The sequence below is a fragment of the Passer domesticus genome, chromosome Z, assembly GCF_036417665.1.
Source record: "Passer domesticus isolate bPasDom1 chromosome Z, bPasDom1.hap1, whole genome shotgun sequence".
Taxonomy (NCBI): Eukaryota; Metazoa; Chordata; class Aves; order Passeriformes; family Passeridae; genus Passer; species Passer domesticus.
In genome coordinates this window covers 78,403,588-78,416,082 of record NC_087512.1, presented here as the reverse complement: position 1 = coordinate 78,416,082, position 12,495 = coordinate 78,403,588, and the positions used below count along the sequence as shown (strand labels likewise).

The 12,495-nt window shown below is 41.5% G+C and overlaps 1 long non-coding RNA gene across 1 annotated transcript; it reads right to left on the bottom strand.

Moving 5' to 3' along the window:
• Positions 1-7,595: 7,595 nt before the first annotated feature.
• On the bottom strand, positions 7,596-11,330 carry LOC135290676 (uncharacterized). Its single transcript, XR_010353447.1, has 3 exons — positions 9,215-11,330; positions 9,026-9,121; positions 7,596-7,775 (listed from the first exon to the last, which is right to left on the bottom strand). It is a non-coding gene; the product is annotated as an uncharacterized LOC135290676 (long non-coding RNA).
• Positions 11,331-12,495: the final 1,165 nt, after the last annotated feature.

The following is a 12,495-nucleotide window of genomic DNA, read 5'->3' as shown; positions in this document are numbered from 1 at the left end:
GTAAAATTTTGACGCAGGAGCATGAAACACAGCAAGAAAAAAAACCCAAACCAACAGAACAACAAAACAACAAAAACAAACAAACAACCCAAAACAAAACAATAAAAGCAACAAAAAACCCCAACAAACAAAATAAAACAAACCAAACAAAAAAAACCCCAAAAAACCAAAAGGAAACACCTGTAAGATTTTGTGGTCACTAAATTAGTCATAATAATAAGTGTCCACTGTATAGGAACTGCAAGGATAACACACACATTTCATTACAGTAAATAAATATGCACAAAAATACACAAACTTGAATATCTATCATGCCTGACAAAGTTTTTAAGAAACATAATTTATTTTGTCCACATTAAAATGGGAAGACAAATAGGGAGGAGCTAGTTACCATCTGATTTTTCTCCCTAGGTCATGTTAGGAAAATAAAAGTGACCATACTGCACATAGAATTAGAAACATTGCAAGGAAATAAATCATATAATCATATTGCAAAGGAAATATATATATATATATATATGACATTGAGGTTATTCACAATCTGCTCAAAAAATAATTTAACAGATAATCTGTTCTGTACTGTTTAACACAGTTCTTACTGCTAAAATCCAAAAATTAAGAGAGTTATTTGGAATTGGACATTAGAATTCACTCTAAACCAAAATTTTAAGAGCTATTTCTCATGGTGCTATGGAACACAATAATAAGGACAGCAATTTGTTCAGCATTAGATAACAAATCGTGGTTCAGAAAATGTTTGTGGAAACAAAGCATTCTGAAACCAACTTGTTCCATGTCTTACTAAAACCACACTGAGCTATAAAGGAGATTTCTCTCTCCAGAAGTGCCACTTTAATCTTTATACAGCAGATTTATTAAAACATCTATGCTTTCTTCCCATTGAAATAAAAATGAACACCGAAGAAAACTCCAGGGGAGAGGGTTTGAGCTCATCTGGGATTCTGGAATTGCAGGACAAAGCCATCAGCAAATCCCTCACTGACACCAGAGGTGGGACTTCCCCCTGATATGATTTTGTGGCTTGGGCTCTGAGTGGGGAGTTGATAAATTGGTGTTTCACCCACTGTAACCCACATTTCCAGTCTTCCTCCAGTTCTGCTGAACTGCTCTGCCCACGTGATGCATTACAGGGCACCAACAGCTTTAAAACAATATTGTTGTGCTGTGTTAATTAGTAATGAGTTACTATCCTTTGGCATGGCCTTGAAGTGTGTTAATATTCCTGGGGAAAAAAAAAAAAAAAAACACAGGGAAATGATGTCTGTCTCCTGTAATTTGTCATCATGTGATGTTCAGAAGGCAAGGCTGCGAGTCTCCCGCGGTCACAGGACCAGACAAGAGATTTTGGGGGAGTGGAGATTGAGCAGCTTCCCTTTCAGAGCACATTTGTGATTAAATTATCCAAAAACTATGTGTCTCCCCAGCAGAGAGTGGAATTGGTGGATACCTCAGTTAACATCACAAGTCAGGCATGAGGGAAAGCAGACTTTTCACTGAATGAGTGAAGGGTGTGTGATACAGACAGCCCTGGCAGCTCCCTGGCTCAATGAGATGTGACGTTCTCAGGGCAAAGGACCTCTAAATCAGTGAGGAAAGGAGAAATTGAGAGGTCTTTGCCTCTGAACTCACACAAAACTCTGCTGCCATGGTTCTTTCCCCCATGAAAACAAACACTAGCCCAGAAAGCAAAAAAGAGGAGAGATCCTGACCTCTTATTCCTTCTATCTGCTTTCAAACACGCTGCTTTCAGTCTCAGTTGTACCAACACCAAGCTGGAGTGTTATCAGCCCAGGCTGGTACTGTTCTCAGCCTAACCAACCAGCCATGAATGTCTGACTATTTGTTCCTTGCTGATATCCCATTCTATTAGTATAATACAGGCCAACTTCTCTAATATTTACCTTGTTATCACCTATGTACATCTCTTGACTTCTTTGTTTGCCTTCCTCCCAGCAAATTTGTACAGTGTTCCCGTGGCTCCCAGCCCTTCCCCTGCTGCAGGCACGCCGTGCTCCAGGAGTGAGCCTGCACCAGCACCTCCACCTGTCCCAGAGGAACCCCAAAATCCCACCATGGACCCCTCACCCCCCTTCCCCACAGCCCTGAGCTTTCCCTCATGATTTTTTTTTATAGCCCCAAACACCACAGAGGTGTCGCTCCACCACAATATTTATTTTTTTTAAGGGTACCCAAATGGGTTGGGTGGCACAAATGGCACCACGGGAATGGGGAGATAAATCTGCTGTGTCCCATGTGTGCTATCTACCAGGAACATTCCCTATTGTGCACCACCCCACAGCAGCCTCCCACTCAAAAATGGCTGGCTGGGTTTTTTTTCAGAGCCCATGAGCGTGTTTACATTACATTTATATTAGTTACCAAGGGCCTGGGACCCAGTAAAGTAATAAGATAACCAGGTTGTCTGGTGGAGCATTGTTAAATAAAATGCATGGTTATGAGGAGGACGTAACTGCTTCGTGATTCATTGTGGCAATTTTTCCTTTTTTTTCAAGGGTTTTGGGATTCTAGTCCTCTGGAATCACAAAATTTCCCAGCCAGATGCAGCATGTCAATAACCTGATTCTGACATACTCAGGGTAAGCTTCAGGTGGAAGTGGAAGGGGAAAAACGTGGATTTACAATAACTGCAGACAAAACCCAAAGCAACCAATTCTCAGCTGTACATACCATTTGAAACATTGTGTAAAATTAAGGAATTAGAACTAATGCTAGTTCAGCACATTTATGTCATAAAGTGTGCCTGGATCAGCTGCATTCATTCAAAATACTGAATCATCTAATTGCAAGTTGAGAAAGGAAGTATTAAAAAAAAGCCCTAAATTCAAACAGTCTTTGAGATCACTGAAATACACACTAGAGATGGATGATCCAATTGAGGAAAACTTAAAATAAAAGTCTTTTCAGCTTGAAGATTAGCTGATGATCTGAAAAAAAACTTTATTGAGGCTCTAAAACAGACTTCAAAATTAGCATTTATTTTCATCTGCGAGGTTCTGTCTATACATTCTTGGAGCGTGGCCATTCACTGGCAGAGGGGTTGGCAGAAAGGAAAGCAACTCTTGTGACACAAAGCTGTTTTGCTGCATCAGGGAAATCAGACAAGAAAGCTGAGTGCATGATTTTTGCTGCTAGTTAGAACTGACTCGTCACGTGCTGGGTGCTCATCAATTGCTAACAGAACCCCAGGCACTTCTGAGAGGAAAATGCTTGCTTTCTATAAAGAAGGATGAGCGTTTCTGTCAACTGCTGGTTTCTTCTTTGATGGTCTGGCTCCACTGCTCCCGCTGAGGAAGCAGCTTATTTTGATAAAGCACAATCCTGGGATGATCTCCATGTGTCACTGGTCAGGAAAAGCTCACAGGCACGCACCTCAGTGCCTGTTTTAGAGAATTCCTTCCCAAATCAAAGTCTCCAGGAACGAGGGAGCAGGGAGGTGTTGAGCATTTCTGCAAACCCAACTGGATGGACACAGGCTCAGCAAAGCCCCAAAGCAGCTCCAAGCAGTGGAGTTTTATTCCCTGAAAGGCTCAAGCAGGGTGGAGTTAAGAAAAAAGGGTGGGCTTCATTCTAAATTAATGGTCAGGAGCATAAATAAGTGGATTGGTGGATCATAGGCATAGTCAGGTGCCCAAGTGCTGGTGGGGTGAAGGATTGTTGTAATTTTTCCATTTTTATCTGGCACAGAAACACCACAAAGAAACCTGAAGCTGGGCCACTTGTTTTTATTTCAAGAGTGTTCAGACTCCAGATTAAGACAAGTGCACACAGTGAAGGAGTCACATCCACAGGAGACAGCTCTGTCCCATGGGAAATATTCACAAGTCCCTCTATTTTGTCCTCCCACAGCAATTTAACCCATTTCTCTTCAAGTTCAGCCAACACTTAGGCAGTTGCTTTGCACCAAAGCAAAAGCAATATTTGGTGGTCTGTGGCTGGGCAAAACAGCAGCCCTTCTGCTTCACATCTTCTATGTAATGAAGTTTTGTGGGAGCCAGGTGCTTTCTAAAGGAGAAAAAAAAACCCTATACAAAAAGAAACTGGTCTTTCTTTTGGTGTTCAGTTCATAAGGAAAGACAATGCACCTTGAACAGGAATTAACACTAATTAGAAACTAAAAAAAAAAAAAATTCTTGCTCCCAGTTAATTTCATTATAAAGAAAATGTTTAGAGACACAGGCAGCTGTGAATTTGCAGATGCACTCAATATATATGGTGAATAAGAGTCTTGAAATATGCCCTGGTTATGGATTCATAAAGCCATATCTATATATATATTTTTATTAGTACTGTCGCTGTGCCTTTCATGTGTACTAGAAACCATCAGATTTGGTGTTGCTTAAGGTTTCTGTGATGTTCTGTTAAATTCCCATGCAAATAAATCTATTTTGCTGATGTTTGTAAAGTTGTGTTTTAGACCAGAGATCTCAAAGCTCTGTCTTCAATAAAAAGGGGTAGAAGTGGAACTACTAATTTAGTTTCTTTAAAAGGCATGTATTTTCATGCACATTAAATCCATCTGTTTCTGAAATGTACGTCTTTCTTCAGTGTGTAATTTGATAAAACCCAAAAGAAAGCCTTGGAGTTCCAAACTTGAAGCAGAAAGGGAGAGAAAGTGAACACCATCAAGAGCATAACATGGCCAGAAACTTTACCAAAGAATTAAAAAAAAAAAAAGCCACTGTATTTTTAGAATGCAAAAACACTAACAAACCACTCAGGGCATCTTGTCACAAATCCTCCATGCATTTTTAGACTTCTAGGAAAAGCAGAAAATTGTCCCATAGGTCTGTAGTCTGAACACTGCTGCTGCAGTCCAAAGGAGGAACGGGCCTATATTAATTAAATATTCAAGTCTGCTGTGTTTCTGTGATGTGCTGAGGCTACTTGTAATATTTTTAGATTCATCTTTATTTCACGGGAGCTTTTATTTCAACACATATTTAAAAAAAAAAAAAACAATTTCAGAAAAGCTTTTGGATTTCAATGGCAGCTTTATACATGCAGGGGCATCACCACTGCAACCACACTTAGCTCCCTGTATCACTCCCATGCTTCTGAGTGACTTTTAACAAGTTTAGTGTAAAACACTAAAAACACTTGATCCTGATTAATTTGGCTTTTTAAAAATTCTATTTTGAGAGAAAGAGAGAACTTCAAACACCCCAAAACTCTTTCAGAGAGCACAGAAATCATTAACTATAACCACACTGAGAGTAGGCAGGGCTGTGTTACAGATCTACTGTTGCCATAAATTATTCCACAGATGCAAACAACTGAAACCCCAAATGGTGATTTCCAATTAAAATATAGAAGGATTGATCCAACTTCACAGACATCTCTTTTGCTGTTTTCAACAGGAAGTGGAAGATCTGTACACAAACTAGAAAATCTTCAAAGCGCACCGAGCAGGAGCCTGTAATTCACAATTTACATTACTTGGAAGATGTGCTGTGGTTTCATAATGCTTCTATATATATGGAGCCACAATTAGGGCCAAATATAAGAGCTACAACATGATTTTTTTTATAGCATGTTTTTTCTTCATAGCTGGGTTAAAACTAAAATCAAGGAACTATCCTGTACTTGCTTCACACCTGTAGGAAAATAACCCCAACAATACCCCTCAAGTTCCCTTCAAGTAGGTTATTTTGTCCATTTCTGTGCAAAAATGTATGCTGGGTGATGCTTAGGTGCATCTGGGGACGTGTAAGGTAGGAGGAGATCTCAGTGCAAGCCCTGGAATTCTGATCTTTGCTTCACTTGTGGAGATCGAAGCTCTTTTTTCCCCCGTATTGCCCTTTTTGCAGGGAAAAGCTCATCTTGCTCCAGAGAGCCTTTTGAAGCTTCTGCAGCTCTCTCAGAGGTGTCCCTGAGAAGGGATTCCCCCGTTCCCATTGTGGATCCCTGAGATCCCTCTTGCTCACCTCTGAGCACTCCCGGGTCAGGTACATTGGCAGGAAAATCTTCCTGCAGGGAAACAAATAAACAAATAAACAAGGGTGAGATTGGATCTCGATGGGCATGGATTTGCTTTGGCATGAAACGCTCCTAACAGTGTTGAAACCTCTTAAACAAAAAGGAAACTGAAAAAGTGAAATCCTGTATGTGGCCTCACAGGAAGGATTTAGAGCTCTGCCCCCATAATTTTATCAGTGGCGCTGGGAACACTGGAAGGGACATTTTGCCTAAAAACTCCTATCAGAAGAAATTCCTTAGATAAATGCCAATTTTTTAAAAGTGGACCTCACAGATACAGGAGCACTTTTCCGCCTAAATTAGTGTTAACTATCCTATCCATTTTGTTTTACCCCAGCACTGTTTTATTAACACTTTGAAGGGACTGGCAGGTTTAATATCAGCAACATTTTGGATAAGGACAAATCCTTGCTGTAAATAAGATTCAGGTAACTTGGGTTATGTTACTCAGAGGTATTTTTTGCATGGAAAACAGCAGTGAAAGACTCCTCTCTCTGAAAGTTCTTCAGTGGCAGAGATTTTGATTTGTCTTTCAAGTGTAAAAAAGTGGCATTGCTGTGGGTGTTTGCCTTTAGCCACTTCAACACATTTCTCACAAGATTTTCCACACAAACTGCCCCAGGTTGTAGCCTGGACAGGATAAGGGACTGCCCCAACACCTCTATTACCTTCTCAGCACACTGGGTACCTCAGACAGGTCTGCAAAGTAACAAGTGTTGGATATCCAAGCAAGGCTCAGAAATGAATTAAGAAAGATAACACACGTCTCTAGCAAAGGCAGAGGTCGTAAAATGGGCAGACAACACATTTTATAATTCTCATACTGTGTACAGAGTGACTACAAAACAAAACTCTCATTTTACACTGCATGTGTCCATTTCAGTATAATTTGTTTTTGTCTCACCATTCTCTTATGTCAAGAGACTGATCTCTGGAATAAGAGCAGAAGAGATTATTCAAAACTGTTTTCCTCATGAAAACATGTCATTTTCTATCCTTCTTTTGCAATTCTGAAGAAAATATGTTTGAATACAAAAAGCAAGGAAAAGCCATGGTACAGCAAGGTGATGTCTAAATGGAAGTTTCCTCCTTTCTTCCCCCCTTTCTGAATGAGACAGGCACAACACACCCACATCACATCCACCAACGTTATTCCGTCACAGAATTCCCTATGGCCAAGTCATTTGGAAGATCCCATTCCAAATGCCTTTCTTAGGCTGAGATTGTTGTGCTGCAAAATCTTAATGGGAAAATGTCACTGAAAGGAAAATAGTCCAACAGTTTGCAGGCAGGGATGTTGGAAATCATGTGAAATTAATGGTGCCCATATATGTACTGCAAAATATATCTGATACCCTCAAGAAGCCTCAAGATTCCTCTGAAATTGTTGCAGATAATTCCTTGTAAAATGAACGTTTATTAAATGTGCATTCACAGCTTGCCTGTAAGAAAAAGTAAATTATTTAACCCACGCAGAGAGGCAAATATCTCAAAGAATGGCATTTCATAACATGCTACTTATGAAAATATTTGAATGGCACAGTGCTCTAAGAACACCAAGAGGATCAGACCAGCAACAGGGACATGACATGGAAAAACAGCTCCTGTCTGTGGGAATGTCACACGTGGCACTTGGAGCTTGCTGTCTCCCGTTTTTTTTCATGAAGAACAATGCCTTTATGATGACTCTTTTCCCCTCATCTTCTTCCACCAGTCATGACAGATGACCAAGCAGAGCTTCCTCCTATTTTCTGCACCTGGCAGAGAGATCACCATTTTTGACAAGTGATGAGTCACAGAGTAAAAGCCTCATCCTTCCTCCAGGTGTTGTGCCCATCTTTGCAAGTTCTCTGGTGCCAAGACCATCTTGATGGGACTTTCTGGAGTATCCTGAATACTTTGATCTTCCCTTCAGACTCGCACAGCCAGCATAACTCTGATTACATTGCCCTAATTGTCTTGAAAAAATTCACTTATCCTTCTACTTTCATTCTCAGCAGGAAAAAAAAAAGAAAAAAAGAAAAAAAAAAAGGCCTGACAAGGATTCTGTTTCATTCAGGCTCTAATCAGAGTTGGCTCTAGTTTTTAAAATATGTAAATACAGGCAGAGATTTGCTTACACTTCATATCTTTTCCTACCTCTGACAGAACAAACTTTTTTCCAAGTGCACGAAATAATTCAAACCCTATGGTTCCTTTTTTCTCTTTGCCAGAAGCATAAACCTACACAGTTCCTTAAAAAAATTAATAAAAACAACTAACCAAGCAACAAAATTTAAAAAATTTAAAAATAATCCCTCTAGCACAGATAAAAACTAAATCAGGGCGTGAGTCCTTTATCCACTGAGCATTTCTGATCATCTGGCATTGCTGCTTGTAACCATCTTTTTCTCTGTGCACACAAATTGATTGCAAAGTTTTTTCCACATCACTTTCACGATGTGAAAGCACACGGATGTTTTTTCTTAGACCTGCCAGCAAATCTGAGTGCCAGGAAGTTACGACTCCAATGCTCCCTCCTCACATATAAAATCTCCTCCTTGGCAAACACATCTTAGGAGGACAGGCAGATTCAAACACAGAAGAGCCATTGCTGCAAGTAGGGATGATTCCCAGGGAAAATCTGCTTTTCACAATGCCACAAGCATCCTCTGTTCCTCTGTGAGCAAGTGGGATCACAGATTGGACATGTGGGGAACCTCACAGAAGAGAAAAAAGCCTTACATCATAGACAACATCACCCTTGGGACTGAAATGTGGATATGGGAACCCTTTTCAAGGGAAGGATTTACTGCACTGTATTTGTGAGAAAGTGTTATATTGCTTTGAAGGCATTCTGCCTTAAAAAACAACTGAGGCAAGTTCACATTCAGCCCTACTTACCCTTCCAGTTCTGTAACAACAAAATCTCTTGAATGAGCCCTTTCATGCAGGGTTTTTGGTACTCCCTGCCTCAGGAGCAGAGCATCCAAGCATGTCCATGTCCACACACACCCATGAATCTCACCTGGGGACTTCATCTTCCCTCTAAGTGGAGTCCTTGCAGAGGGAAGTGCCACATCTCCAAGGCAGGGACTGTTTTTAATCCATATTTCCACAGGCCCTAATGCATTACAGATTTTCACTGTCAGATAACTTTGTGATTTCATAATTCAAAAATGCCCAAGACTTTGATCATAAAGAAGAGCCAACTTACTTGAAAAGCAAATGGCAGCTGGCAGAAAATTATAAAGGTTATGGAAGCTGGAGAGGTGCTGGTGTTGAAACACAATTTTCTTCCCATCATGAGCCTCACGTCCATCAAATGCTGATAAAAATAATTGCTCACAAAGAGAATCCATGGTTACTAGAACTGAAGAGTGTGTTTGTACTGGCTTTAGAGGAGCACTGGGAAGACAGCAACGCTGAAGATCATGCTCTGTTCAGATATCACAGTAAAGAGGGCTTTGGAGAGGTGTCAGAAAGACAAAGGGGGGATCCAGTGTGCTGCACATCCTGAAATCAAAGGAGGAGCAGAGTGCCACAGTGAATCAGGGAGGCTTCCTCTTCCCTCTGCTCCTTCCCAGGCTGCATGCTGCCTACCTGAACTGGGGAAGATGGAAAAGAAAAACAAAGCATCTCCTCAAAGGAGAGGCACTGCAGAGCTGTTTCCCCAAGCACAGCTCAGCTCTCAGCACCCCCTGCCCTGCACAGGCAGCTCCAGGGCAAAAGGAAGGAAAAATCAGAACTGAAAAAGCCTTGTTTTCCTTGTGACACAATTAATCACAAAACACTTTCCCTGGTTCTGGGGTTCCATGTGTTCTCTCACCATCACCCCTCCCACAGGCAAAAAACCAAAAAAACCCAAACAAACAAAAAACAAAAACACCCCAAAACACAAAAAATACCCAAAAAACAAACTAATTAAAAGATGGCAGAGGCTTCAGACTAAGCCTAGTCAAGCAAAGATGATACAGTCTCTGATTTAAACCTTGTTGTTCACAGGAAGCACAAAAAGCAAGGAGAAGGAAGAAGAGGGGAAAAAAGGAAGGAAAAAAATTATCAACAGAACAAAAGGAGGTCTGAGGGAACCTCAAACACTGTAGGTCACCTTCACTTATTTCTTTTTATTTAAGGAATCTGCAACATAAGTACTATGTATCTATTAATAGCTCTCTAAATTAAAAACTGAGGGTCTGAGTAATTTTTTAAATTTTATTTCTGAATGCTTCAAAGGCACAGGTTCTCTTCCATACCAACACACAACAGACTAAAGCCTAGGCAGGACAGCAGGATCTGAGGTGCACCCACATTTTGGCTGGAGTAAGGTTCTGCCATTCTGCTTGTGAACACAAACACTGCTCCAAGCCAGCTGCACTCAGTGGAGGTATGGATTTCTTTATGGATTTCACAGCACACACTTCTTGTAAAAGCAGGGCTCTGAGACTTGATCACTTCTTTTGGATTTATCATTTTGACACTTCCAATCCTCATAAAACTTCCACCTGCAATTAACTACTCATTTGCAGGCTCATTCAAGAGGTCAGTGCTTCCTGATCTTGCATATAATTTTTCCCGACCATCACGCCTCAACAAAACCTTTTATGTTTTCCTTTATTACGTTTCATTTTGCTCATGTTATACTAGAATGTACCTGCCAAGTCACTAAGAGGTTTGGACTTTGGTCTTTCATAGTGGAAGGGGAAAATAAAAAAGTTGCATTTCATTGTAAAGAATCAAACAACAGGGGAAGGGGAAGAAGATAAAGATTTCTTAATGTAAAATGACATCAGTGATTACTGAAACCTCCTATTTCTTGAAAACTGCAGAAGTTGGGTCCTACAAACAGGTCTTCCTTGCAAAATATTGGCAAGATGAGAAAAGCTCTCTGAACATAATATTTATTTTTCATTTTCCAGCATAAAAATATGGCAATATGTTGGCTTGACACTTCTAAATGACCAACAAATACAAGACTTATCTTGACTTGTCATAGTTCAGTCACACCTGACAGCCCTAATAGTTCCAGATCCCCACAAGGCAAATTGTGTGAGAGTGATGCAAAAATCTCATTGCTTTCCAAATACTTCATTGACCAAAAAATACTTGGTGGAACCAGGGATTCCTGGAAGCCTTGGGGAGAAAATGTGGGGCCATGGCATCAGGGATTCCTGCAAGCCTTAGAGAAAAAAAAAAAAGTGGACCCATTTAACCGAGGATTCCTGCAAGGAGAAAATCTGGGGTTGTGAGATCAGGGATTCCTGGAAGACTTAGGGAGACAACCTGGACCTATGCAACCAGGGATTCCTGGAAGTGTTGGGAAAAAAAACAAAAACTGGACCAATGTAACCAAGGATTTCTTCAAGCTTTAGGGAGAAAATGTGGGCCCATGGGAACCAGGGATTCCTGCAAGCCTTAGGGAGAAAATGTGGGGCCTTCTAGGATCAGGGATTCCTAGAAGCCTTACGGAGAAAACCTGGACCCATGAGGATGAGGGATGAGGGAATCCTGGAATCCTTGGAGAAAAAAATGTGGACCCATTTAACCAGGGATTCCTGGAAGACATAGAGAAAAAATGTGGGCCTGTGGGACCAAGGATTCCTGGAAGCCTTAGGGAGACAACCTGCACCCATGGGATCAGGGACTCCTGGAAGCCTTGGAGAAAAAAATGTGGTCCCATTTAACCAGGGATTCCTGGAAGACTTAGGGAGATGTAGACCCATGGGAACCAGGGATTCCTGGAAGACTTAGAGAAAAAATGTGGGCCCATGGGACCAAGGATTCCTGCAAGCCTTAGGGAGACAACCTGAGCCCATTTAACCAGGGATTCCTGGAAGCCTTAGGGAGAAGATGTAGACCCATGGAATTGGTACACAGCACGTAACCAAGAGGGGCTTTTCCTGCAGTGCTGCAGAAAACACACCAGTCCAATGAGCCAGGAATTGACTCCTGGGCCTGTGGTGGTGGCCAGCAAAGATCTCCACAGCTGCCCCAGCCACAGGCCATGGCAGGGTATGTCTGCTCATCCAGCCTCCCTTTTGGCACAGCACAGGGCTGAGCCTCTGCTGTGGGTGGTTTTGCATGTGCAAAGTCAGGCCAGGGCGGAATGTGAGAGTGATTCAGCCCTCATTGTCGTGGTCTGGGCAGCAGGCCAGCCCTTCCTGCTCAGGGCTGCACTTCTCCAAGGCTGGTCCAGCCCGCTGTGCTGCTTAAACTGCAGTGCCAGGGCTGGTGGCACACTGCAGGGCTTGTCTCTGCTCCATCCTCCTGTCCGTCAGTGTCCCCTGTGCACACAACACTCATGTGGAACAGCTGGTGGCAATTCAGCATGAATTATCAAAGCTGAGGGGTTGAAATAAGAGCTATGTGAATTTCAAGTTGTGTTCTTCCTACTCAGGCATCAATCGACATGAAGTATCAATGTATTAAATCGGGATTGTATTTAAAGTATTGATCAGGATTTCAAAAATATTTTCCCTACATGTTCCACAAATATGT